Here is a 25,985-nt window from a genome sequence, read left to right as displayed (position 1 = left end):
CACCGAGCTTCGTTCGTTCAAACCTTGGGTGAAGGGCTGCACTGCCTAGTCGTCATAAACTGGTGGTAGTTCCATTTGCTCCATTTGAAAGTGAGGTACAAACTTTAGGAACATCTTATTCTCCCTCTGCTTGATCTTGAAGACGTTAGATTTCCTTGTTGCTACTTTGATGGCACCAACATGTGCCTTTATGAAAGAATCTACCAGCATGGCAAATGAATCTATCGATTTTGGGGCCAGGTTGTGATACAACATCATTGCCCTTTAGAAAGAGTTTCTCCGAACTTCTTCAATAGGACATACTCAATCTCGTCGTCCTTTAGGCTATTTCCCTTCACTACACAAGTGTAAGTAGTAATGTGCTCGTTGGGTCTGAGGTTCCGTTGTACTTCGGAAGGTCTGGCATTCTGAACTTCTTTGGAATGGGTTTCGGAGCCGCTTCATGTAGGAACGGCTTCTATACGAACTTATTTGAATCTACACCTTTTAGGATCGGGGGTGGCCCGAAATTTGGTCAACCCTAGAAATGTAGGTCTCGACCTTTTTGTCGTTGGATTCTATTTTTTTCTCAACCGACTCGATCCTCTTTGTGAGGTCCTCGAGCATCTTCACGATGGCGAGGTCGGCTACTAACCCGTTATTTCTTGATCTTTCTGATGCATGTTCAGTCTGAGGGACTGTTCCCGGGGCCGCTGTACTTGGGGTTTTTTGGTGAATCTGCAACTGAGCGATTGCCAGTTGTTGTGCCTGCAACATCTCAAAAATAACATGAAGGCTAACTTCTTTTTCCTCGCGAGCTTGGATTTTTTGGACTTCTTGTTGCTCTCCTTGATGTATGCTCCTGTTAGTGTGGGAGCTTATATCGACGTGTTAGGCATCACGTGAGACCGTGTCAACGGGAATTGGTTCTGGTACATTCTCAGTGTTTCATGGTGGTACACCAACACCTGGAACATCCACACAATTCTCTCTATGGTCCTCAAGATCATTGTTTACTGAGTTAGACATTTTGACCTGAAATCAAAGATCCTGGACAAGAAAAAGTGTGAAAGGTAACCTGCGTTATGTAGTTAAACTAGCAAAAAAATAATCACTATTATTTTTAGCTCCACAGTGGGCGCCAAACTATTTACTGTGAAAATAGTAATAACAATTAAATTTGAATTTATGGTTCTAAAAATACGTGATCTATTTTTATGTTAGTTGTTCGGCAATGTATGCTAAATAAAAGATTTGAAGGCAAGATTATAACTTAAAAACGATGCAATAGTCAAACTAAACGACTGGAGGTCGGGGCCTCGAGTTGTTCTGTATGAGGCCTCGAGGTTTAGTTGGGTGGCCAGATTGGAGCAATCGAGGGAAGACTAACAGTTATGAGAGCTGCGCTGGTGGCTCTTTATGATCATTGATAAGCAATAAATAGAACTGTATATGGAAAAAATCGACGGTTTGATTTTACGGTCACCAAGGCGCCTCGATGGAACTGCCTCCCCTAAAGGATCGAAGCTTAGCTCGGGGCCCTGGCCTGGAGGGTTCTCGGTAATCTACTTTGAGGTAGCATAAGCAACGGTCAGCCTTGAGGTAGGGTAAATCAGTGACGACGGTGGATCGGTGTGAGTTTCCCAAGGCATGTGACTAGAGTTGACAAGGTCTATTAGCCTAGTCCAAACCCGTACCATGGAAATGGTTGTACCAGCCCTTTGCCTTTGTAATAAATGCATTTGTACTATGTTGGGATTCCCCCTCATATATAAAGGGGATCCTTGTCATTTTGTAGATATCTGATGCTCAATATTGAATACAGAAGAATATTCTCTCTGCTCTCTAACATACTCTCTTTATTTCATTGCTTCCATTTATTGCTTATATTTATTGTGCTCTATTTATTGTTCGTCATTTATTGCTTATCATTGATCATAAAGAGCCCCCATTTTAGCTCTCATAACTGTTAGTCCTCCCTCGATTTCCCTAAGCCGACCTCCAGACTCGACCTCGAGGCCTCATATACGGCAGCTCGAGGCCTCGACCTCCAGCCGCTCGGTTCGATTATCACATTGTCTCTAAGCTATAATCCTGCTTTCTAACCTCTTACTTAGCATCTGTTGCCTAACAACTAGCATAAAAATAGACCACGAATATTTAGAACCACAAAATCAAATTTAATTGTTATTACCATTTTCACGGTAAATAGTTTGGCGCCCACCGTGGGGCTAAAAATAATAGTGATTATTTTCTTGCTGGTCTAACTACGTAACGCAGGTTACCTTTCACACTTTTTCTTGTCCAAGATCTTTGATTTCAGGTCAGAATGTCTAACTCAACAAACAATAATCTTGAGGACCATGGAGAGAATGGTGTAGATGTTCCAGGTGTTGGTGTACCACCACGAAACCCAGAGAATGCACCATAACCAATTCTCGTAGACGCGGTCTCGTGCGATGCCTAGCACGTCGATGTAAGCTCCCGCACTAACAGGAGCGTGCACCAACGAGACCAATAAGAAGCTCAGAAAACCCCAACTAGGGAAGAACGGGAGGTTAGCCTTCACGTTATTTTTGAAATGTTACAGGCACAACAGCTGGAAATTGCTCAACTGCAAAGTCACCAGAAAACTCCCAGCACGGTAGCACCGGGGATGGCTCCCCCAGCCGAGCAAGTACTAGAGAGATCAAGCAATAGCAGGTCGGCAGCCGACCCTGCCATTGTGAAGATTCTCGAACACCTCACAAAGAGGATCGAGTCGGGAGATAAGAAGATAGAAGCCAACAACAAGAAGGTAGAAACCTACAATTCCAGGGTCGATCAAATTACGGGCGCACCCCCGATTTTGAAAGGTGTAGATTCGAAGAAATTTGTGCAAAAGTCATTCCCGCAAGAAGCGACCCCAAAATCCAATCCAGAGAAGTTCATAATGCCTGTGCTTCTGAAGTACAATGGAACCTCAGACCCTAACAAGCACGTCACTACCTACACTTGTGCAGAGAATGGGATGTTGTGAGAGTTTTTATCTCGCTTTCAAATGGAACGAATGGAGCTACCATCAGTCTTCGACGACTGGGCAGTGCAGGACTTCACTCAAGGTCTGAATGAACGAAGCTCGGTAGCTTCGAAGCAGCTGAAACAGAATCTAGTTGAATAACCCGCAGTGACCTGGTGGGACGGTCACAACCAATATCAACCAAAATTTAGGGTCAAGGACGACCAATTAGGAAACCCCTTGGGCTCGGTATACCAAGCAGGCTTCTAGCGAAGGAGTCAAATCCGTAAAAAGAGAGATACCAACCATACATTGAAGATAGAAGAAATGCCCCGAGGCATAACATAACCCAGAATGACAAAAGAACAAACCGAGGGCAAAACCCTCGAGGACTCGCCAACAGAGTCAAATTCGGTAGGCACACAGGGCCGGCGAAGGCACCCGGCTTGTCGGAATACAACTTCAACGTCGATATTTTAGATATTGTATTCACCATCAGTAAGATCAGAGACGCTAGGTGGCCGAGGCCTCTACATCCAGATCCTTTGCAAAGGAACCATAACTTAACGTGTAAATTTCATGGCATACACGGTCATAGGATCGAAGATTGCCGACAACTCCAAGAAGAAGTGGCCCGATTACTCAGCGAAGTTCACCTACGGGAATTCCTTAGCGACCGAGACAAAAATCAGTTCCTGGTAACTTAAAAACATCCTTCACCAGGGAAAAGCAAACTCGAGGCTCTATCTCAGCCCCATAACGATGCACTAGTAACTTATTTTCTTGTGAATACATTTCAAATTAAATATTTATTTGTGGATACTGGTAGCTCGGCCAAATTATGCCCGCCTCACGAGTCCTCAACGGGTTTGATACGGCGAGCAAAACAGCGAAAGGGGAAACCACCCTACTAGTCAATTTGGCCGGCACAACCCAAAACACCAATATCTCCACTATCAAAGGGGCTGAAGGATAAACAAATAGTAAAATAGCAACCACGAGACACGTTCTCGGCTATACCCGAATGAACAAAAAAAGACTGTCCCGTGTCCTCAAAGCAAATACTGACGGCTTGCCAAGGCTCAAAGCACCATCACCCCCAAGATATAACCATCTCCCTTTTAATTTACACTTTACACTAACCTTTACGCAGGTGTTCGACTAAGACAGCTGAAGCGCTATCAAGCTCGAAGACCTTAAGGTTTCAAAGCATACATTACACTCTTTTCCTTCGACCGGGTTTTTATCCTGAAAAGGGTTTTACCAGCAAGGTTTTTAATGAGGCAACACCTATATGCTACCTAAGGAAGACCCAACAAGTATTCGAGGCTTATTTTGCAATGAACATCAAATACTAGGGGGCATCCCCCCAGAAGGTCACTTACTTGGAGAAGCCAAGATACACTAAATGGGGTCTCAGAGAAGCCAAGATACACTAAGTGGGGCCTCGATAGGAAAATAGTGTACCGGGCGAAACGGTTGAACGAACCATATCCGCATAGAACAACCAAGCTGTAACAGCAAAAACGTGTATACTTGTACCAAGTAATCAAAGAAGACTTTCCCCTTCATCAAAGCATTTCGCGTTTCAAGGAAGCTTAGTATTTTTTGCAAAAAACGGCCCAAAGCCAGAAAATGTCCCTAATACTGGGGGATTGGCGTCAATAAATCAAAGCTGTTTGACCCCTGGGTCGAAGCTTCAAACTCATAACCCCTCAATGAGGCAACATCAAGATCTCAAAATGGCTCAAGAGCCAAAAACCTCCTGAACACTCGAGGATTGGCATAAAAAACTCAAGGCCACATGACCTCCGGGTCGGAAACCCCGAAATCATAAGCCCTCAATAAGGCAATACCAAGTTTACAAGTAATGGCTCCCGAGCCAAAAAACCCTCGATGACTCGGGGATTGCCGCCAATCGCCACCCTCATCGACTTATTAAAACCTGAGGCCACAAGACCACGTGCGGGCAGCCTTGGTCTCGTAAGACCTATATAAGGCAACAACAATATCTGTAAGACCTCAAGCAAGTCATGAACCACACTTGTACCAAATAACAATATCTGTAAGACCTCAAGCAAGGCACGAACCACACTTGTACCAAGTAACAATATCTGTAAGACCTCAAGCAAGGCATGAACCATTCTTGTACCAAGTAGCCAAAACTGTTAGACCTCAAAGGCATGTAAAACTTGTAAGACCTTACTAAAGGCATAAACCTGATATTAAAGTTATGGCTATATATCGAACTTGTAAGACCCCTAAAAAGGCATACCCTTGATATAGACGTTGAAACTACTTCTCTCGGAGACTGAAAGGCTCCGGCCAAACACAAATGACTACGGTCACAAGGATGTACCAGCCAAACTAACGCGATTCGGGGATGCCTGACCATCGCTATAAAAGCATAGGCCTTCAATTACTTCGAAAAGATCCAATTAAAAATGCTACCATCGACATAGGCAAAAGATCTTCGACCATGTCAGCTCCAAACTATATGCTTCAAGATAATCAACCCCCTAGCCAAACCTCTTGAGGTGGTCGATCATCGCCATATGACGACTCATAATTGAGGTTTCTAGCGAACTGTCGAAGAGCGAGGCAAACACAATTTCAAAAAGTCCTTAACGAGGGAAAAATAAAGCCTATATAACAGGTCATACCGACCCAATGCGTAAGAGCCACTATCGCCAGCCCATATAAGAGGTCGTACCGACCCAATACGTAAGAGCCACTATTTCCAACCCATATAAGAGGTCGTACCGACCCAATGCGTAAGAACCAGATTTAAATTCAAAAACTTGAGGGAAGAATGAGCTCGAGTCGAAACCCGATTCAGAGACTTAACCCAAAACAGTTAAGTAGATATGCCTAAGAACAAGAGCATACGAGCTTAAACTCCAGCTCACACTAAAAGGTCATACCAACCAAGCGCGTAAGAGCTTACGGGCCAACCCAATGAGCCCTAGGGCCATAACATGAATCTGAGGGTTCCTTTTAATTCAAAGACCAGTTCAAAAAATCAAAGCAAAGAAAAATGCATGAAAAATAAAACTGCAAGGCTTCCTTTTATACATGTATGCGAAAAAATACAAGCTCCATTTATAAATATTCTTTGAAAGCACTATATGTAGGAAAGGAAGGCCTAATATACATCCCCCTTGGGGGCTATGGCCCATCGGCCTCTTTATCGCTATCCTCGGCATCAGACAGAAGCGACCTTGCGTCGTGTTCATGGATCTCCTCAAGGGTTTTCCGTCGAAATTTGCACCGAGCATATTCCTTACTTCTTCTCTCATGGATAAGAGCCCTCCTTAGCTCAGCTCGAGCATCGATAGCGCCCTTCAAATATACCGCCACATTTTTGTCAGCCTTAGTGCGGTTCATTACGGCTTCGGCCCGGGTATCCACAACTTTGGCCTTCACCTTCAAAAGCTTAGACTCGAGCCTTGTAATCATATTCGCTCGGACAGAATTGTTTGCACGAGCATTCCAGAGTTGCACCTCGAGGGCGGAAGACTTAGCCAAAGCATCTTCCTTGGTTGCAACTTGGGCATCTGCCTGAGCCTTCAGCTCGTTACACTAACGTTTAACCCGGCCAACTTTGCTCCAAAGTTGTTCCATCTCCTCTGTTTTGTTCTTCAACTGAAATATCGAAATATTAATCTCCAAAAGGAAAAGGTGGAGCATACATTGACACAAAGTGTAGGTTACCTGTCTTTCGAGATGACTTTCATAGTTCCGAATTCGATTTGCCTCATACCGCAGGTATACCAGCTTATCTTCCTTTTTCGGGAAAAGAATCCTAAGGGATTTTTCCCCATCCTAAGCTTTTCGCAGCCTGGCCTCACGGCGAAGCAGCTCGACCTTTAGCTTGTTAAAGGCCTGCAATAGAAAGCTCAATAAGAAAAACACAAAATTGAAAGAAGCCTATACCAGCTACCAAAACATACCATGGAGCTAAGCCGCTGAGCCTCACCAAAGGTCGAGCATACATTTGATGGCTTAGTTTCCCCTGAAGCGCCTTCGGTAGGAGAAGAAAAGGGAGGCGCCGGATGAACCTTGTCCCTCGAAGTATCTTCGACGGGAACGAGAAATGTTTTTTTGAAATAAGAGGCCTCCGAAGCCGGAAGATCAGCCGACTCGTCTCTCTTGAACCGCAGAGAAGGACTCGCCCCGCTGTGAGCATCCTCATACCTTGAAGACTCTTTCCGTTTATATCGATCATCGATCCCGAGGTTGGAAATCTCTCCTCCTCCTCCAAGGGACACGACCTCATCTCGGAAAAAACCTCCAACTCCTATGGCAGCAGAGTTAGTGCGCTAAAAAGAAAGTACCTTTTTGAGGAAACAAGCCTCTGAACACCTACCATGATGCTTTGTCTTCCATATCCCCTTGTACAGGTCTCACCATTTGCGCTTATCATAGATCGAGCAAGCCGCTAGCTTACGAGACCATTCAGCTAGGTTAGGAACCTCATACGGCAGCCAAGGAATCGCTAAAAAGAATGAAATCAAAAAATATATCTTTACAAAGCCCGCCTCCACTATGGACAAAGCGATAAAAATATAAGTGTACCACTTACGTCTGAAATTCCATTTCTCGGAAATGGCAAAAACTCTCCAGGGATAATATCGATTGTCCGTGCTAGAACAAACCCGCTCATCCACCCTCAGTCCTCATCATCTTCATTGTTAACGGTGGGGGACCGGGTGGATCGACATCATAGAGTAATCAAGCCCCAGTAACTTAGGGGATGATATAACCTAACGAGGTGGCTAAGGGTGAATTCGAGCCCGGCATTATCCGAAAAGTACCTTATCATCAACACTATCTTCCAAAAGGATGGGTGAGCCTGCACCAGGTTAACCTGATACTTCCTACAGAATTCAAGCACGACACTGTCAGGGGAACCCAATGTAAAGGGATACGTATACATGTTCAAAAACCTCTCGACATGGGTTATGATGCTCTCCTCCGAGGAAGGTACCTCCAGCACCACTTATTCTCCCCATCCACAGTCTTTCCTAATCATCTCGAGATGTTCCTCCCCTATTAAGAATATGAACCTCGATGCATGTTCCCGATGCCCTTTAACATTGGGAGGTCTCTCCAACGTAAAGTCTCTCCTCGAGACAAAGCACCTCGAGGTTAGCTCACCGAATACCGGCGGTGTACCACTGACCTAACGCAGGAAAGGAGAACTCTATAAAAGAGGATAACTACTCAGAATAGTAGAATCTTCAAAAGGGTGAAGACAACCCTATATATGGAAAAAATGCCGACTATTTGCCTACCTCAAAAGCCAATTAAAAATATTGGCTAAAGCTTTTATAGCTTTAGGAAGATGTGCCGGCGTTACACTTGATGCCGCCATACGACGTTTTGGGGTCAGAGACCCCCGCATCAAACAAGCCTCGAGATGGTACTCAATCTTGAGGACCTACGTCAAAAAGAAGAAAGGCTCTAAGGAGCCATCAATGTCATTATAGGTCTCGAGATGGTACCCAATCTCGAGGACCTCCATCAAAAAGAAGAAAGGCTCTAAGGATCCCTCAATATCATTAAAGGCCTCGAGATGGTACCCCATTTTGAGGACCTTCACTAAAAATAAGATAGGCTCTAGGAAGCCACTGGCATCATTGCAAGTCCCGAGATGGTACCCGATTTCGAGGACCTCCACCAAGAAGAAGAAAGGCTCTAGGAATCCAATGACATCACTACACGTCCCGAGATGGTACCTGATCTCGAGGACCTCCACCAAGAAGAAGAAAGGCTCCAGGAACCCAATGACATCACTACACGTCCCGAGATGGTACCCAATCTCGAGGATCTCCACTAAGAAGAAGATAGGCTCTAAGGAGCCATTAATATCAGTATGAGACTCGAGATGGTACCCGATCTCGAAGACCTCTCTTAGTAAGAAGATAAGCTCTAAAAACCTACTCATATGGGCTTAGCCTCGAGGTACCATCTAAACTAGGGTAATCCCTCATCTATCTGCAATGCCTTAAGGCTATCTACACTGAGTTCAGAACAAGTTTCCAGGTCACCCGAGCCTGAGTGAACCCCCATTCGGGGACTACTCTCGAAGACCAAGAGGCTACCATTATTCTCAGGCATCCGAGCAATTCCCCCCTTGAGGACTATCGGGGGGTCTAAAAGGCTAAGTCTCGTTCTAAGAGTTCGAAGCCCTACTCTCCTTCAACTCGAAGTGGGGGTCCTGACGACCTGAGTTCATCAATCCAATTCGGGCTCGGTTTAAGGAACAACGAAGGGCTCTACGGGGAATCGTGTTAATCAATCAAGAGCTAGAAGAAATATTTACACCCGGGCTCAATATTCACACCAATCAGTAGAGTCATGCATTTAGATCAATCACAAACGCAAATAAAGAGGGGATTCTACATATTCAGGGACAAATCGAAAAGTGTGTTAATAAACCATGATTACAAAATCCCATGAGGAGTCCTTACAAATAATTACAAAAGCTCACAAGGGGTCCTTACACAGAAACAAAGAAGCAAGAAAAGATACATATATAATAAAAGCCAAGAGTCTAATCTTTCCTCGGGGGTGCATCCTCAACGACAGTATCTCCGAGCACCACCTCCTCGGGGGCCTCACCTCGATCTTCTAAAACGGCATCTCCCAGGGAGAAGAGGGAGAAGAGGAAAGTGATGCAGAAGAAGCAGAAAGGATGAAGAAGTGGCTGGGTGAAAAATCTAGCTAGTGTGGATTTTGCCAGCACTACTATTGGGAAGCCACTTCTTGAGACGTTGACCGATACGGCGTGCAACAGTTAGCAGATAGTACCACCTCACTCCATGGAAAGCAAAAAGAGTGAGGCACCGCACTGGGTAGTTAGGAGCGATGAGTAGAGTTCATAGTCCGCATATCCTCTAATGCGAGGATAATTTGAGATTTCTCTCTCATCACCTAGGGTCAACAATAACAACAACAACAAATCAGTACAATCTCGATCGGTAAGGAAAAACCTTGGAAAAAGGCCATGGCGTAACTGATGAGAACGCTGCCCATGTAACCTTAGGGCCACGGGCCTCAAACATGGGAAATAACAATGGATGAGGATGAAGAGAAGAAATGTGTGAAAGGCTGTTGAAGAACATTTGAATGGAGAATTGATTCTGGGAGGCTCCCATTTATAGAAAGGGTGGCAGCGTAACCGACGACGCCATCAACATATTTGAAAGACGTATAGATAGGCGCAATCAATGTATTTTTGGGAGCTCGGCCGGCGGCGGCGTTATCGCTTTGACGAACAAGAGTCGATAACGCATTAAATGGTTCTAGAAAGATGAACCAACGGGATGCCTCGGTTATCACAAAGGCTTACCTCATGAGTATGACATCATCGCGGGAAATTCGAAGACATAGATATCAAAGTCATTTCTTATCATTCAACTCTAAGAAACACGGGTACTATTTGTATACAACAAAAATTGACGGTTCAATTTTACGGTCACCAAGGCGCCTCAAAGGAACTGCCTCCCCTGAAGGATCGAAGCTTAGCTCGGGGCCCTGGCCTTGATGGTTCTCGGTAATCTACTTCAAGGTAGTATAAGCAACGGTCGGCCTCAAGGTAGGGTAAATCAGTGATGATGGTGGATCGGTGTAAGTTTCCCAAGAAATGTGACTAGAGAAGATAAGGTCTATTAGGCTAGTCTAAACCCGTACCATGGCATTAAATGATTGTACCAGCCCTTTGCCTTTGTAATAAATGAATTTGTACTATGTTGGGATTCCCCCTCATATATAAAGGGGATCATTGTCATTTTGTAGATATCTGATGTGCAATATTGAATACACAAGAACATTCTCTTTGCTCTCTAACATACTCTCTTGATTTCATTGCTTCCATTTATTACTTATATTCATTGTGCTCTATTTATTGTTCGTCATTTATTGCTTATCATTGATCATAAGGAGCCACCATTTTAGCTTTCATAACTGTTAGTCCTCCCTTGATTGCCCTAAGCCTGCCTCCAGACTCAACCTCGAGGCCTCATATACGGTAGCTCGAGGCCCCGACTTCCAGCCGCTCAGTTCGATTATCACATCGTCTCTAAGCTATAATCTTGCTTTCTAACCTTTTACTTAGGATCCGTTGCCTAACAACTAGCACAAATAGATCATATATTTTTAGAACCACAAAATCAAATTTAATGGTTATTACCATTTTCACGATAAACAAGAACACAAAGAATATAAGAAATAAATGAAAGTAATGAGACCAAAAGAATATGTTAGAAAGTAGAGAGAATGTTCTTGTGTATTCAATTGGGCATCCGGTCCTTACAAAATGATAAGGATCCCCTTTATATATGAGGGGGAATCCCAACATAGTACAAATGCATTTATTACAAAGACAAAGGGCTGGTATAACTATTTAATGTCATGGTACGGGTTTGGACTAGCCTAATATACCTTGTCAGCTCTAGCTACGTGCCTTGGGAACTTCCCACTTTTTCACCATAACCGCTGATTTATACTGCCCCGAGGTCGGGGGTGAATTTCGACCATAGGCTCAAGCCTTTTGAAAACGTGCTTACGAGGCATCGTAATGATGGAAATTGGACTCTCCGATTTTACCGTATACAACAGTTAAAACATGAGCAACAACAAAAAGATCCCTAATCTGGGTCACTGAAAGATGTAGGCAAGGTGTATGAAATTAAGGCTTCGGAAATTAAGGCTTGGAAGAACTAGAAGTTTGGGTTTTGGCTTGGAGAAGGTGTAGCATGTCTTGAAGAATTCCATCATTCTTCTCCTTTTCCATTGTGAGCTCAATTCTGAGAGCATCTCTCTCTGATTCTAACTCTGCCAAATGAGTCTTCAGCCTTGCTATCTCAGCATCTTTTGCCCCACTCTCCTGTAATAGAGCTCTAAACTTGCTATTTACTGGTGTCTTTTTGAATGAACTAGGTTCATTTGGAGTGGCAGTGATCTCATAGTCACAAGCGAGTAGAGTATTGATTCCAAAATAGTTTTTGCTTGTGGCCATCTCCCACTTCTTCAGAGGGACCTTACAATGATCAAGAACAGTACAGAGAATGAAACTATAAGCAGTGGCATGGGCCTTGGAGCCACTGATAACCCAATCTAGAAGCTTGATTATGAACCCAGGCTAGTTGATTTTCCGCCTACTATCCAGACATTCCATCAAAACCAAGTCCATGTAGTTGGCAATGTGCCATCTTTCCTGCCTAGAAAGCACACACTTGATGACGAATTCAAATAGTACCATGTGGGAAGGCTTCATTTCACTCTTACAACCTTTGGGGCATTTACCTCCTCACAGAATTTCCTAGTAATCGCTAGGGCAGTAGGAAGGGAGTCCAGACTTGGCCATTTTTGCTTTATGTAGTCATCATAACCTTTAGAAGGTATATCAAGGATTTCACCCAGATCTTGTGCATCAAAAGATAATCGAACCCCTTTCACCAGGCTAGTGACTCTGCCATCCTTCACCTCAGCATTTGCCATGAATTCAATAATCTCATTCCGGGCAAGTCTGCCATCTAACTGAAGGACCATGTCCTTCCACCCCTATACCTCTAGCCTTTTAAGTAGTAGAACCATCCCTTCTTCCTCCAAGTCCTTCAAGAGTCTGCCCATCAAGATAGTTCATTTTCCAAACCTGGCTAGATTGTTTTGTTCATATCTGATTCAGCATCCTCCTCACCACTCAAGCCTTCTTCTTTAGTAATTTTAACTTGTTTGGCTTTCATAGCAGAACTATTTCGTTTAGCCAAAGTAGGGGGTTCAACAGACTTAGATACAAAAGAAGACTTCTTTGAAGAAGTCTTGGCTTTCTTGGGCTTAGGGGTCTGAACCTCCACATCAACAGCCTCAATAGGCTCTGCCACCTTTGCTTTCCCTTTGTCTATCCTTTTTTCTTACTTTCTTTCATAGGTTTCTACAACTCCTGGTCACATTGCTTCAACTTGCTCCTCGTGGCCCTTCCTTTTGGTAAAGGAGTTTCAGTAGTTTCAGAAGAAGCAACCTTCCTTTTCTTGTTGGCTTTTGATGTGCTAAGAGTCTTTGGTTTTGGAGTTCTCTTTTTCTTGCAATTATAGCTATCACCTACCTTTTTCAAAAGATCTGCTAGAGTTTCTTCCACAGATGAATCAGGTTCATTTGTGTGCTTTCCAAGATTAACGAGTCCCTCAATAGCTTCTCCTGATCCACTTCCCCATGTTTTCTTGCTACTTTCTTCCACCTGTTCTTGCTCAACTCCACAGATAGCCATTTTAATAGTTTCAAAGGTGGGTGAAGAATCAACCACTTTTTTCCCTTTTCCCCTCTCAGCACTACGAACACCCTTACTCTCAGTTTCTTTTCCTCTTTTATTTTTATCTACTCTTCTTCGTGACTCAGTAGTTTCTACATTCACAATAGACCCAACAAGGACAAATCGATTTTCTATATTTTCAGCAATATGAGAGATTACCTCAGTAGAGAGATTTTGCACAGAAGTTACCTATTCTGAATCGGCAGACCCAGTTCCTTCCCCCTCAATCGTAGACTTGAAAGAATCATCAGAATTTTGGGAATCTTAAACTTGGCTAGATTTTAACTATGCATTTTATTTTGTTGAAAATGCACCTGTAGCCACAGTTTGCGAGCAAGCTTCTTTACTCGCCTTCTCCTAGGTTGAGGGGTAGTGCTAGGTTGAGGAGTAGTGGAGGAATCGGAGGGGGTAGGTGGAGGAGGTGTTTCTGGGATATCTTGGGGGTCATTCATTCTCTCTAGATTTTGAAGAAGAAGATGGGAGGTTTGAATTTTTAGACGATAAAAGAAGAGAAGACAGAATTTTTTTGATAGTTTTTGAAAATTATGGGAGAGTGGCAGAATGATGAATTTAAAGGAGGAGGGCAATCAATACACAACGACAACTTTTAGTAGTCAAATAGAAGTCTAATCACCCTGAAATTGCAGGTTGAATAGGTGGTTAGGCTTCGTTAGAACTGGTTCAAACTCAAAAAGATAGGTTTTTTTGAAGTTTTTGAACGTAGGTAGGACTATGCTCACGGATTAAATATTAATATATCTAATTGTGCAAAGTGTAGAAAACATACCTCATTATTCAGATGAACCAGTACTGATGAACCAGGTTCTTCACTGAGAATCCTTTTGATCATGTCTCAATTTGCCAAAATAGAGAAAATTTTGTTAGAGATCTATGAGTCAGATTAACACATGACACAGGAGTATACTATTTACAGTATGAGACTGAGCAACGATTAATCTAGTTATTTACAAAACTTCCAGATTTTCTAACCAATTTTGTTTTTCAATTTTTTTTCATTGTGCATTTTGAACTGGTTCCTTTAGGTGATCTTAATCATCCCAAATTCTAACATGTTCCTTTCAAAGCTCTGTATCTACTCAATGCTTTTGTAAAGATGCCAGCAATCTGTTTATCAGTAGCACAAAACTCTACATTGATCAAGCCTTTCTCATAGTTGTCCCTCAAAAAATGGTGCCTAACATCTATGTGCTAAATTCTCTTACGATGAACGTGGTTCTTGATAACTAGGGATTCTAATTCATTTTACACTCCTATTTAGTTGAGTTTTGATTAAAAATGTATACAAAATAGTCCCAAAGACTTACATGTTGTACTTTGTTGCAGGGTTTGGTCAAAATGGTGACAATAAGTCAAAACTAGCTCAAAAAGGAGTGAAACATGCACAAGTACCAAGAACAAGTCAAAGCATAGCTGCAACAAGCCCACCACAGCCGCAAGTTATTTAGTGCGGTCCGCAGTGAGGAGATTCAGAGAGGTGCACTTTTGGAGCCTAAGGCAATGCGGATTGCGGAGGAGTTCGTGCGATCGCAGTGGCCTCTTTGCGGCCGCAACCTATTTTGTGCGGTCCAAAAAGATGGGGGTTCAGAGAGTTGGGAGTTGGGATTTTATGCAGCCCGCAGTGGCCAGATTCAGAGGGTGATTAATCAATCCAAGAAGACTCATTGCGGTCCGCGGTGAATTTTATGCGGAACGCACTACCTCGTCAGGGGTATTTTTGTCTAGAAAATTTGGCCTAGTATAAATACTTTCTTTTGACATTTTTAGGTTATCTGTTGTAATCTGCGAAAGACCAGAGCACGTGAACGACTGTATTAGGATATTTTGAGTAATTTGTAGCTAGATTAACACTAAATCTTCTTTATCTTAGTTTGTAATTAAATCATATGGGTTATTCTTCATCTATTTATCAGTTTTCTTCCATTATTATGAGTAGATAGACCCATTAGTTAGAGTTTTGGCTCAACCCTAGTGTGGGTATTTGATGGGTCTTTTAATTTATGGCTTAGATGTTTATGGGTAGTTGATATTTGGACTGATTTGTGTTTCCATGTTGAATTAGTGGTTGCAAACACTAATTTGTGCCTATTTGACTTGGGCTCTTCTTGAGAAAGAGAGCTTGAGTCTGGGAAAATCAGTCCAACAAGGAATTGGGGTGAAATCAAGAGATTGATAGCCCTAATTAGAGGATTAAATCTAGAGATAGTAATACCCGACTTGAGCCTATATTGCTTGCACAATTTTGACACCCAAATGGTCTTGAGAAAGTCAATTAGGGAAAAGTCACTCAAGCTACTGAGAGGTACATAGTGAGTAATTTCGTGCATTGAAAATATCACATTCCCCAACATAACATCTTTACCTTAGGCTTTAGATCTCGTCAAGTATTCACCTAGGAGAAAGTCACTTCCCTAGTACCTCTTTAACTATTTAGAAAACCCTACAACCAATCATTCTTAGTTTAATTTAGCTTATCATTAGCATAAATATTAGAAGTAATAACCAACCAAAAAATGATTGGAAGAGTAATTACGAGAACTGTGCATCTCTAGTTTAGATAGGAATCCAATTCCCACTTCTAGCTCCATGTGGATTGATCCCGACCATCTCAGGTAAAAGCTGCTTCGACCGCTCTCGCCACTCTCTAGTGGTGTAGGGTTGGCTACGATCACATTTTGGCGCCGTTGCTGGGGAGCTAACGGTTTTGGATATCTATCTAAATAGTTTTGTGTATTGTTCTTCTTTCCTTATATGTTACTAATTTGTGTGTGTCACAACTTCAGGTACAAAACGGCAGCAACCAACACACTTCTTGGAGATTTTCCGCCGGGGGAGGGGGTAGATGACAATATTTATGATGAGGTTCCTGTTGTACCTCAAATACAAAGAACAGGCCGCCAGGCCAATGATAATGTTCTAGACCCTCCCCCGCCACCTCCAAGAGTGGCTCCTCGAGTGCTTCCCAACCAAGGATATGCTAGTGCAATTGTCCCACCCCGGATTCGAATGGGCAATTTTAAAATTACAAATGTGATGATGACATTGTTGGAGAAGCATGGGTATTTCACGGGTGCTCCCCATCATAATGCTTACAAACATCTTAAGGGTTTCGTGGATACCTGTTGAGGGAGCAAGCAAACTAATGTGTCAGAGGATGCACTTCGGTTGAGATTATTCCCTTTCTAACTTATAGGGAAGGCATTGGATTGGCTTGAACGACTTCCGAACCATTACACATCACTACTTAGGATGAGTTGACGGATAAATTTATTGCAAAGGTTTTCTCACCAAGGCACATGACAGCATTGAGGGATAAGATCTTAGCTTTCAAGAAGGAGCCCACCGAACCATTACATGAGATATGCGAGAGATATAGAACCATGGTAAGTGAATGTCCCAACAATGATATGACTGAGGCAATGATACAATAGACATTCTACCAGGACATTAACACAACAAACCAGTGCATAGTGAATCAACTTGGTGGGGGTAATTTCATGAAGCTGTCTTATGATGAGGCTTGTGACATTTTTGATGAGATGGCTGACACGTCCTCCGCTTGGCAAAGTAGAGCCAATTTGCCACAGGGTGACCCCACGGTCACTCACTTGCATAAATAGCTACATGATAATGGGAAGGCAATAGCAGAGTTGACAACAACAATGAACCAGTTCGCAAAGGCACAGTTACAGCAGGTTCAAAATCCACGCCAAGTAAATGCTATGGAGGGTGTCAACATGCTAGTGAACAAAAGAAGACAAAGAGGTCAACAGAACCAAGGGAGTTCGGATCAATATGACAATGATTGTGGTGGATTCCAAGATGATGGTTATGATGGGCAGAATGAAGAAGTGCAATATGTGAACAATTATCAGGGCCAAAGGGTTAATTCTTCCAACCAACAACAATGGAGACCCCAAGGCAATTGGGGCAATAAACAACAATAAGGGAATAGTAATTGGGGGAATAACAACCAAAATTTCAATTAAGGCAATTAGAACAATAATCAGAACAATCAGGGTAATTGGAATGGCAACAACAACAACTGGGGTGGTAACAACAATCAGGGTGGTTGGAATAATGGCAATCAAGGAAATCGGTGGTAAGGCTTTCAAAGGCCCCTAATGTATCAACAACCGAAAAATCCACCCCAATTTCTATCCCAATGTTCTAGTTCTTCTAACAATGAAATGGGGAGAATTGAAATGATGTTTGAACAGATGATGAAAAAGAATGCGTACTCTGATCCTCAGTTGGCTTCCCCCAATACTTTAATCAGAAACTTGGAGGTTCAATTAGGCCAAATCTCACAATCCTTGAATACTCGCCCTAAGGGGGCTCTACCAAGTGAAACGGTAGTTTACCCAAATGGTGGGAACAATCATGTTATGGCGGAAACTACAAGAAGTGGACAAGGCGGTGATATGAATGCCTCCAAACAAAAAGAAATTTTGAGTGATGCAGTTGAGTTGCAAGAAGATGAGATTCCATTGGTGGTTGAGAATGTGATTGATGAGAACATGAATGAGGAAGTGAGGATTGATATCCAAGATACTGAGGTGGAGACTCAGAATGATGTGAACTCGTCTAGGGAACACGTAATAGACATGCTAGAAACGGTTTTGCCTAAAGCCAAGGCTCCTTTGCTAAGGCCACCTCCACCTTATCCTCAAAGGCTCGCAAAGTAGAAAAATGAGAATCACTTTAAGAAGTTTATTGACATAAAGAAGAGCTTATCCATTGATGTGACTTTGGAGGAGGCTCTAGAGCAAATACCGGGTTATGCTAAATTCATGGAGTACTTGGTGACAAAGAAAAGATCCATGGATTGTGAAACTATCAAGATGACCCACCAAGTTAGTGCAATAGTGCACTCAATGGCCCCGAAGCTAGAAGATCCCAGTGTTTTCACCATTCCTTGCACTATTGGGAGCACGGACTTTGCAAAAGCTTTATGTGATTTGGGGGCAAGTATCAACTTGATGCCCTACTCAGTTTTCAAGACTTTGGGTATTGGGCAATCGAGGCCAACTTCCATAAGATTGCAAATGGCGGATAGAACTATGAAGAGACTATTGGGTATTATTGATGATGCTCTTGTTCGGATGGAAAAATTTATCTTGCCAGCTGATTATGTGATCTTGGATTGTGAGGTAGATTATGAGGTTCTAATCATATTGAGAAGACTTTTCCTTGCTACTAGGAAGGCCTTAGTTGATGTGGAAGCAGGGGAACTCACCTTCAGGGTGGGTGATGAGAAAATGGTCTTTCATGTGTGCAAGTCAATGAAGCAGCCCAACAATTCTGAAGTGTGCTCTTTTGTGGACCTTTTCACGACAGTGATAGTCGATAATACTAGTGCAATGATCAATATGGATGACCCTCCAGAGGCAGTGTTGTTTAATCTTAATGTAAATGAGGATGAAGGCCGAGTGGAGTGTGTGAATGCCTTGCATAAAATGGGCTCTTACTCTTATGAGCCTAGGAAACTCTCTTTGGATCTTGAGAATATGAAGACTCCACCAACAAGACCTTCAATCGATGAATCTCCGGTGTTGGAGTTGAAGTCATTGCCTCCATACCTCAGGTATGAATTCTTAGGTGTTAGCCCAAGAATAGGTGAAGTTTTGAAGATTGACAAAAAAACGCAGTCATGGACCAGGTCCATCTTGTGAAGCAATAGTCATGATCAACCTATACATGTGAGATGCACGTGAAGGAGATAAGTCCAACTAATCAAGAAGCAATATCCCTGATCTGATCGAAAAGGTTGCATATTGGATAAGGGGAGAAAGTCTCCTTATATGAAGAGAACACAATCTAGGATGAAGATAGTGTTAGAGTTTGAGATCATCATGAACTCTTCCATGATAGAAGAGCAGCAATTGAGTCCCAATCAAACTCTGATTACTAACCTATTAAGTGTAAGTTTTGTTCTCTTTTATAGGTAATGCACATACACAGAAGTTAAACTAAATTGAGAGCAAAAGAGCAAGGCGATTTTGCAAGCAATTTATGTGTGATTTGAGTGTGCACTCCTGAGGTTACTTGAACAAGATAGAAGAACCAGTTCGATTGTGTCTATCTTTTATTCTAGTTCAATAGTAGTAGGTGGTTTAAAATTGTACCTTTCAGCTTTCATAGAAGCAATTGTATTAGGTACCTAGAGTGTTCAAGTTATAGCTAACTTGAAGTTGTCGCAACAGTTGAGGCTGTGTGCCACAACGGGATTAGAGTTAATCCTTAGGTTTACAAAGAGTTTTTGTAAATGCTGTTTTGGCTTAGTGATTTTAGTGGAAGTTTGGGAAAATCCTACTGCGTAGTATGTCGTGGTTTTTTCACCTTTTGAACCAGGTGTTTTCACGTAAAAATCTTTGTGCTCTTTATTTTTTATATTTATTATTCTGCAAACAGTAGTAGTTGGAACACCTAGAAGAACCAGGTTCTTCTATAGTTCAGTTAAGCGAAAATTGAGTACCACACAAATCACCCCCCCTCTTGTGTGCTATTGACGCTTAAAACATCATTAGGCCCTAGTTAAACATTTCCAGTTATTTTTTCCTCTTGTCTTACTAACTTGCAGGTTGATACCACATTGGTCGTGCTTCAAAAGAAGAAGAAGGCAATTGTATGGACCTTAGCTGATTAGGGGGATAATCCCCGCATTCTGTATGCACAAGATTATTTTGGAAGATGATGCAAAGCCCTCTTTGGAACATCAAAGGTGGTTGAACGAGGCAATACAAGAAGTTGTGAAAAAGGAGGCGATCAAGTGGTTGGATGCTGGAGTTGTGTACCCCATCTCTGATAGCTCTTGGACTTCGCCAGTGCAATGTGTACCGAAGAAGGGTGGTATGACTGTGGTTACAAATTCGCAGAATGAGTTGATGCTAACAAGGACTATCACCGGGTGGAGGGTGTGTATGGACTACCGCAAGTTGAATAAAATGACCTGCAAGGATCACTTTCCATTGCCTTTTCTTGATCAGATGCTAGACAGAATTGCTGGGCGTGCCTTCTACTATTTTTTAGATGTGTATTCTTGGTACAACCAAATTTTGATTGCTCCGGAAGATCAGGAGAAGGCTATTTTCACTTGTCCATAAGGCACCTTTGCCTTTTATAGGATGCCATTTGGGTTGTGTAATGGACTGGCTACATTTCAGCGATGTATGATAGCCATTTTCACCAATATGGTGGAAGATATTTTGGAGCTGTTCATGGAAGACTTTAGTGTTGTGGGTGACTTGTTTGATGAATGTTTGAAGAATCTAAATAGAGTGTTGGCCCGTTGTGAAGAAACCAATCTTGTTCTTAATTGGGAGAAATGTCACTTCATGGTTGAGGAGGGCAATTCTTGGGCATAAAATTTCAAAGCATGGTATAGAGGTGGACAAAGAAAAAATTGATGTGATTTCAAGGCTCCCTCCCCCTACTTCTGTCAAGGGAGTTCGAAGTTTTCTTGGGCATGCGGGGTTCTATCGGAGATTTATCAAAGACTTTTCGAAGGTAGTGAATCCTTTATGCAAGTTATTTGAAAAAGATGCCAAGTTCGTGTTCGATGAGAGATGTATGCAAGCCTTTGAACTTCTCAAGCACAAGTTGACCACCACTCCTATTATTACCGCACCTAATTGGAGCATGCCTTTTGAGCTCATGTGTGACACGAGTGATGTTGCGGTTGGGGTGGTCTTCGGTCAAAGAGTGAACAAAATATTTCATCCGGTATACTATGCGAGAAAGACATTGAATGTTGCTCAAGTGAACTACACAGTGACTGAGAAAGAGCTTTTGGCTATTGTGTTCGCAATGAAGAAATTTCGACCGTATCTCATGGGCGCCAAGGTCATAGTTCATACCGATCATGCCGCACTCCAGTACTTGATGACGAAGAAGGATTCCAAAGCTAAACTAATGCGATGGGTCTTGTTACTTCAAGAGTTTGATTTGGAGATTGTGGACCAGAAGGGTAGTGAATACAGAGTGGCGGACCACTTGTCCCTCTTGGAGGAGGAGGGGACTCCTCGTGATGGCCTAGAGATCAATGATTTGTTTCCCGACGAACAACTCCTTTCTGTGTGTGTGAATGGTATGCTATGGTTTGCGGACGTTGCTAATTTCCTTGTGACTGGTATAGTCCCGTGTGAGCTCTCTTCTAACCAAAGGAAGAAGCTCAAATGGGATAGTTTGGATTTCTATTAGGATGAGCCATACTTGTTCAAGATCTGCACGGATAGTGTGATCCAAAGGTATGTCTTAGAGGAGGAGCATTTGAGTATCTTGGACGCTTGTCATTCCTCTCCCTATGGTGGCCATCATTGTGGGGCGAGGATGGCTTCAAAAGTTCTTAGTTGTGGGTTTATTTGGCCATCTTTGTACAAAGATGCAAGTGAACTTGTGAAGAGATGCGACGAATGTCTAAGAGTGGGTGGAATTTCGAAGAAAGATGAGATACCTCTCAATACCATTCTTGAAGTTGATATTTTTTATGTATGGGGCATTGATTTTATGGGCCCGTTTGTTAGCTCGTGTGGGAACACATACATTCTTGTGGTGGTTGACTATATTTCAAGGTGGGTTGAAGCTGTAGCTTTACCCAACAATGAGGCTTGGAGTGTTGTTGTGTTTCTTAAGAAGAGCATTTTTACTAGGTTTGGCACTCCTTGTACAATCATAAGTGATGTGGGGTCTCATTTTTCTAATAGAGCTTGTGACACTTTGCTTGCAAAGTATGGTGTCAATCACATAGTTTCTACTCCATATCATCCTCAGGCGAGTGGTCAAGTTGAAGTCTCAAACAGGGAAATCAAGAGTATATTGTCAAAGACGGTCAATGCAAATAGGACCGATTGATCAAAAAAGTTGGATGATGCTCTATGGGCTTATAGGACTGCTTATAAGACTTTGATTGGTATGTCTCCGTATGGGTTGGTGTTTGGGAAAGCTTGCCATCTACCGGTTGAGTTAGAGAACAAAGCCATGTGGGCTTTGAGGAAGCTTAATCTTGAATGGGATGTGGCAGCAAATCTTCGTGTGGAGCAGCTTAATGAACTTGATGAATTTCGATGCCTGCTCCAGTTCGTCCTTATACAAGGGCAAGATGAAGTACCTTCACAATAAATATGCACATGGCAAGGAGTTCAAAGTGGGTGATTTGGTTCTCTTGTTCAACTCTCGGTTACGTCTGTTTCCGGGAAAGCTTAAGTTGAAATGGAGTGGACCTTTTGAGTTAGTGTTTGTGACTCCGTTTGGTGCACTTGACTTGAAGAACAAAAATGGGGAGGTTTTCAAAGTTAATGGGAATAGGGTCAAGCACTACCTGGGCAAAATTGATGACAGCCACGTTGTGGCGCGATGTTAAATCAGACACTTCTTTGGAGGAAACCCATATGTCTTTCTTTGACTTTCGTTTTAGTGTAGGATTTTCTTTTGGACAAATAGGTTATGAGATGTGTACAGGATTGTTTTGATGCAGTGCAGGACCAAGTTGGGAAAAATGTGCACTCTCTGAACTTTGCACGGCGGCCGCAGACGCCTTAGTGCGGGGGCAACATTTCAATGCGGTCCAAAAGGTTGATTGGTAAAGAATGGGGTTCTCTGAAGTTTGTCGCCGCGGTCGCAATGCATTTTGTGCGTTCTGCGGTGGAACACTATGGCCGTTTAGCATTTCTTGCGGTCCGCAGTGGACGTCTCCCCAGTGCTTCAGTCTTGTGAGTACTGTGGATCGGGGTGCCATTTTATGCGATCCGCAATGGGTAGGTGAAGTGGGCCCCAGGTCCTTTTTCTATAAATAGGATCTGAGGCCTTCATTTGAAACTTTTTGCTCTTCTGCACTAAATAGAAAAAATATTGTTCATCCACGCCATAACTGCACGAATTCAATCACTCACTCTCATTCATTTGTGTTGCATCCTATTACTGGTATTTTAAATCATCCCTTAGTCTTTAATTGTATTTATTTTCTTTTAATTGATTAGTTATAGGTCTTCTTCTTCCTTTTCTTTTTTAATTTTTAGCTTAGGGTACATAATGTGCTTAAATTAGGATTAATTAGTTAAATACAAGGATTAACTACCTAATGGGTTCACAATATGTGCATTTAGGCTTAAAATGAGCAAAATCTAAAACCCTAGGTTGGTATTACTACTTGTGGCTGATCGCGGTGCGCAGTGGATTTATTGTGGTCTGCGGTGCTTCTTCGCGGTCTGCAATGCCATCTTGTGTGCACCGCGGTGGTGAAACTTCAGAAAGTTACAAGTTGAGGACCGCGACTGCCATGGATTTTATGCGGTTCGCATTGCCTTAATGCGGACCGCGGTACCATTTTGTGCGGTCCGCGGTGGCCTTTATCATAGAGTGGGTAGTCTGACCCCCACCTCAATGCGAACCGCAGTGATATTTTGTGCGGTTCGTGGTGGTCCCTCTACGGCCGCACTGCATTTTGTGCGGACCACAATCTGCTGTCTACAACTATTTTCTTCTGTTTCCCACAATTATGTCATTCATTGATTCTTCTGATACTAACAAGTTTCAACTAATTTCCACTTGCAGAAAATGGCTAAATTACAAGGCGGTGGTGGAAAACAAAGGGGAAAAGGAGAGTCCTCCCGGGGTAGGGGACAAGTCATGATCAGATTGACCCCACAAGTTCGGCAGGCAATCAAAGATACCAGAAAGTCAATAAGGATTGCGGATAGACCTGGTTCCCATTCGGGAAGTGAGTATATTCCTTCCCGTGAGGCATCCGACTCTTAGTCAGTGTCGAAGTATGTTCCTGATTGGGCGGAAAGGCGAATATTGAGAGATACATCTCCGGGCACACCCACTACTCAAGCTTCAGTGGCAATTTCTTCTGAGTCGTCTGAGGGATCAGTTGAGAGTGGTGATGATGTGCCTTGTAGCTTACCTACAGCTTCAACACCTGGTGAGGATCCAGTAGAAGAAGGAGGGGTTGAGCCCCAAGTAGGAGGGGTGGAGAGAACCAAGAAACCGGTGTCTTGGCAAGATAGGTTTGTCAGTGAAGTGGCATACCATAAGTTCAGATAATGGTGGCCCGAGAGGAAGTTAATACCTGAATGAAGATTCATTCACAAGGACCTTCTCCCTCACAACCCAAATGTGCAAAGGCAATTCAGAGAGAGTCCGGGCTGGGATTATTTCATAGGCAATGTTGAGGATGCAAATGAGCACTTGGTGAAGGAGTTTTACACTAATGTTTCCCACATCAAAAAGGGCACTACAGTGACCAAGGTGCGAAATTTGAAAGTTAAGTTTGAAGGAAAAACAATCAATGAATACTTGGGTTTCTCGGAGGAGGATGAGACTTTATACTTAGAAAAGGTAGCATTAGGGAAGGATTCCCGTCCGTAGTGTTACACCCCATATTTTCGTACATGAAAATACGCCATAAATAAACTAATTCGAGCCCGGAAGTGAGATATCACGTCCCGCAGTACTATATTATGACGATGTTGCACCCTGTAGTAATGTACGTTGAATTTGTCGTAAGGTAATTGACATCAGTCCAAGGAAAAGATTATTTGGAGATTATAAGGATTATAAGTGATGAGTAAATTCATGAAGGTGAAAGGGGGAGCAAGTCTAAGAAAACAAATTTTGTCAAAGTTTGGCATTTTGGGATAAAATACGACACGAGCTAAAATACCCGGTATTTATGGACTAGTGCCATACAAGGTACTACGTGACCATAATATAAAGGTGTATAAGGTATTTGAAAATTGAGTAATATTTTATGTAAGGTGTATAAGACATTCTTGCCAGAACATTGCCATCTTCAAATTCGAATGAAGATTTGATTCTAAATACTCCATTAAACCATGAGAAATCTTGCAAGGTTCCAACGAGAATTTTAGGAATCGTAGCAACGTAAAATTTTGCAGGTCTAAATGAGTACGGTGCAATTTTTTCCAAGAACATTATACGGATATTTCCTTACTCTAGGTATGTTAAGGCTATACCTTCTTTATTTTGGCATAATCCATACGATATGAACAAAACTTGCAAATGCACAAATTCCATAAGTGACTCTACTAATAGAATTAATAGAAATACCTATATTCTTTAATTCCCATGTGTCATAATATTTTTCATCTGTTCATGGGTCTCAGAAAAATATGAAAGTTGAAAAGATGTTACTTTATGATATTGCTCAAGAGTAAGGTACCGGGTGACCATCTGGGCCCATCGGTTTGGGTCATGACAAAAGTGGTATCAGAGCAGTTCTGTCCTAGGGACTCTACAAGCCGTGTCTAGTTGAGTCTTGTTTATGGGTGTGTCGTGCACCACACTTATAAGAAAGAGGCTATAGGGCATTTAAGATTGTCACTCTTTCTTCTTACTCTAGATCGTGTGGTAGAGCTCATTTATAAGAATTCAAGTTCCGAGCTTCTATTTTTAATAAGACGATGCCTACGTTCAGAAAGATGATCGATAAGAGATATAGTTGTGGAAGTGTTGAATTAGAGGAACTAGACTTTGTATCATGCTTATGATAAGTAAATATGAGGTCTTCAGCAGATCATGTGCGTACTGAAAGGTGTAAGACTCTTGATAAAAAGCCTTAAGGCAAGAATGTCTATCCATCTTTATGGTAAAAGACAATGAGAGATTAAGAAGATAAATACAAGTTTCAATAAGCAAAAGAAGCAAGAGGAA

The sequence above is a fragment of the Nicotiana sylvestris genome, chromosome 8 (genome assembly GCF_000393655.2).
Source record: "Nicotiana sylvestris chromosome 8, ASM39365v2, whole genome shotgun sequence".
NCBI lineage: Eukaryota > Viridiplantae > Streptophyta > Magnoliopsida > Solanales > Solanaceae > Nicotiana > Nicotiana sylvestris.
This window is presented reverse-complemented; position numbering follows the sequence as displayed.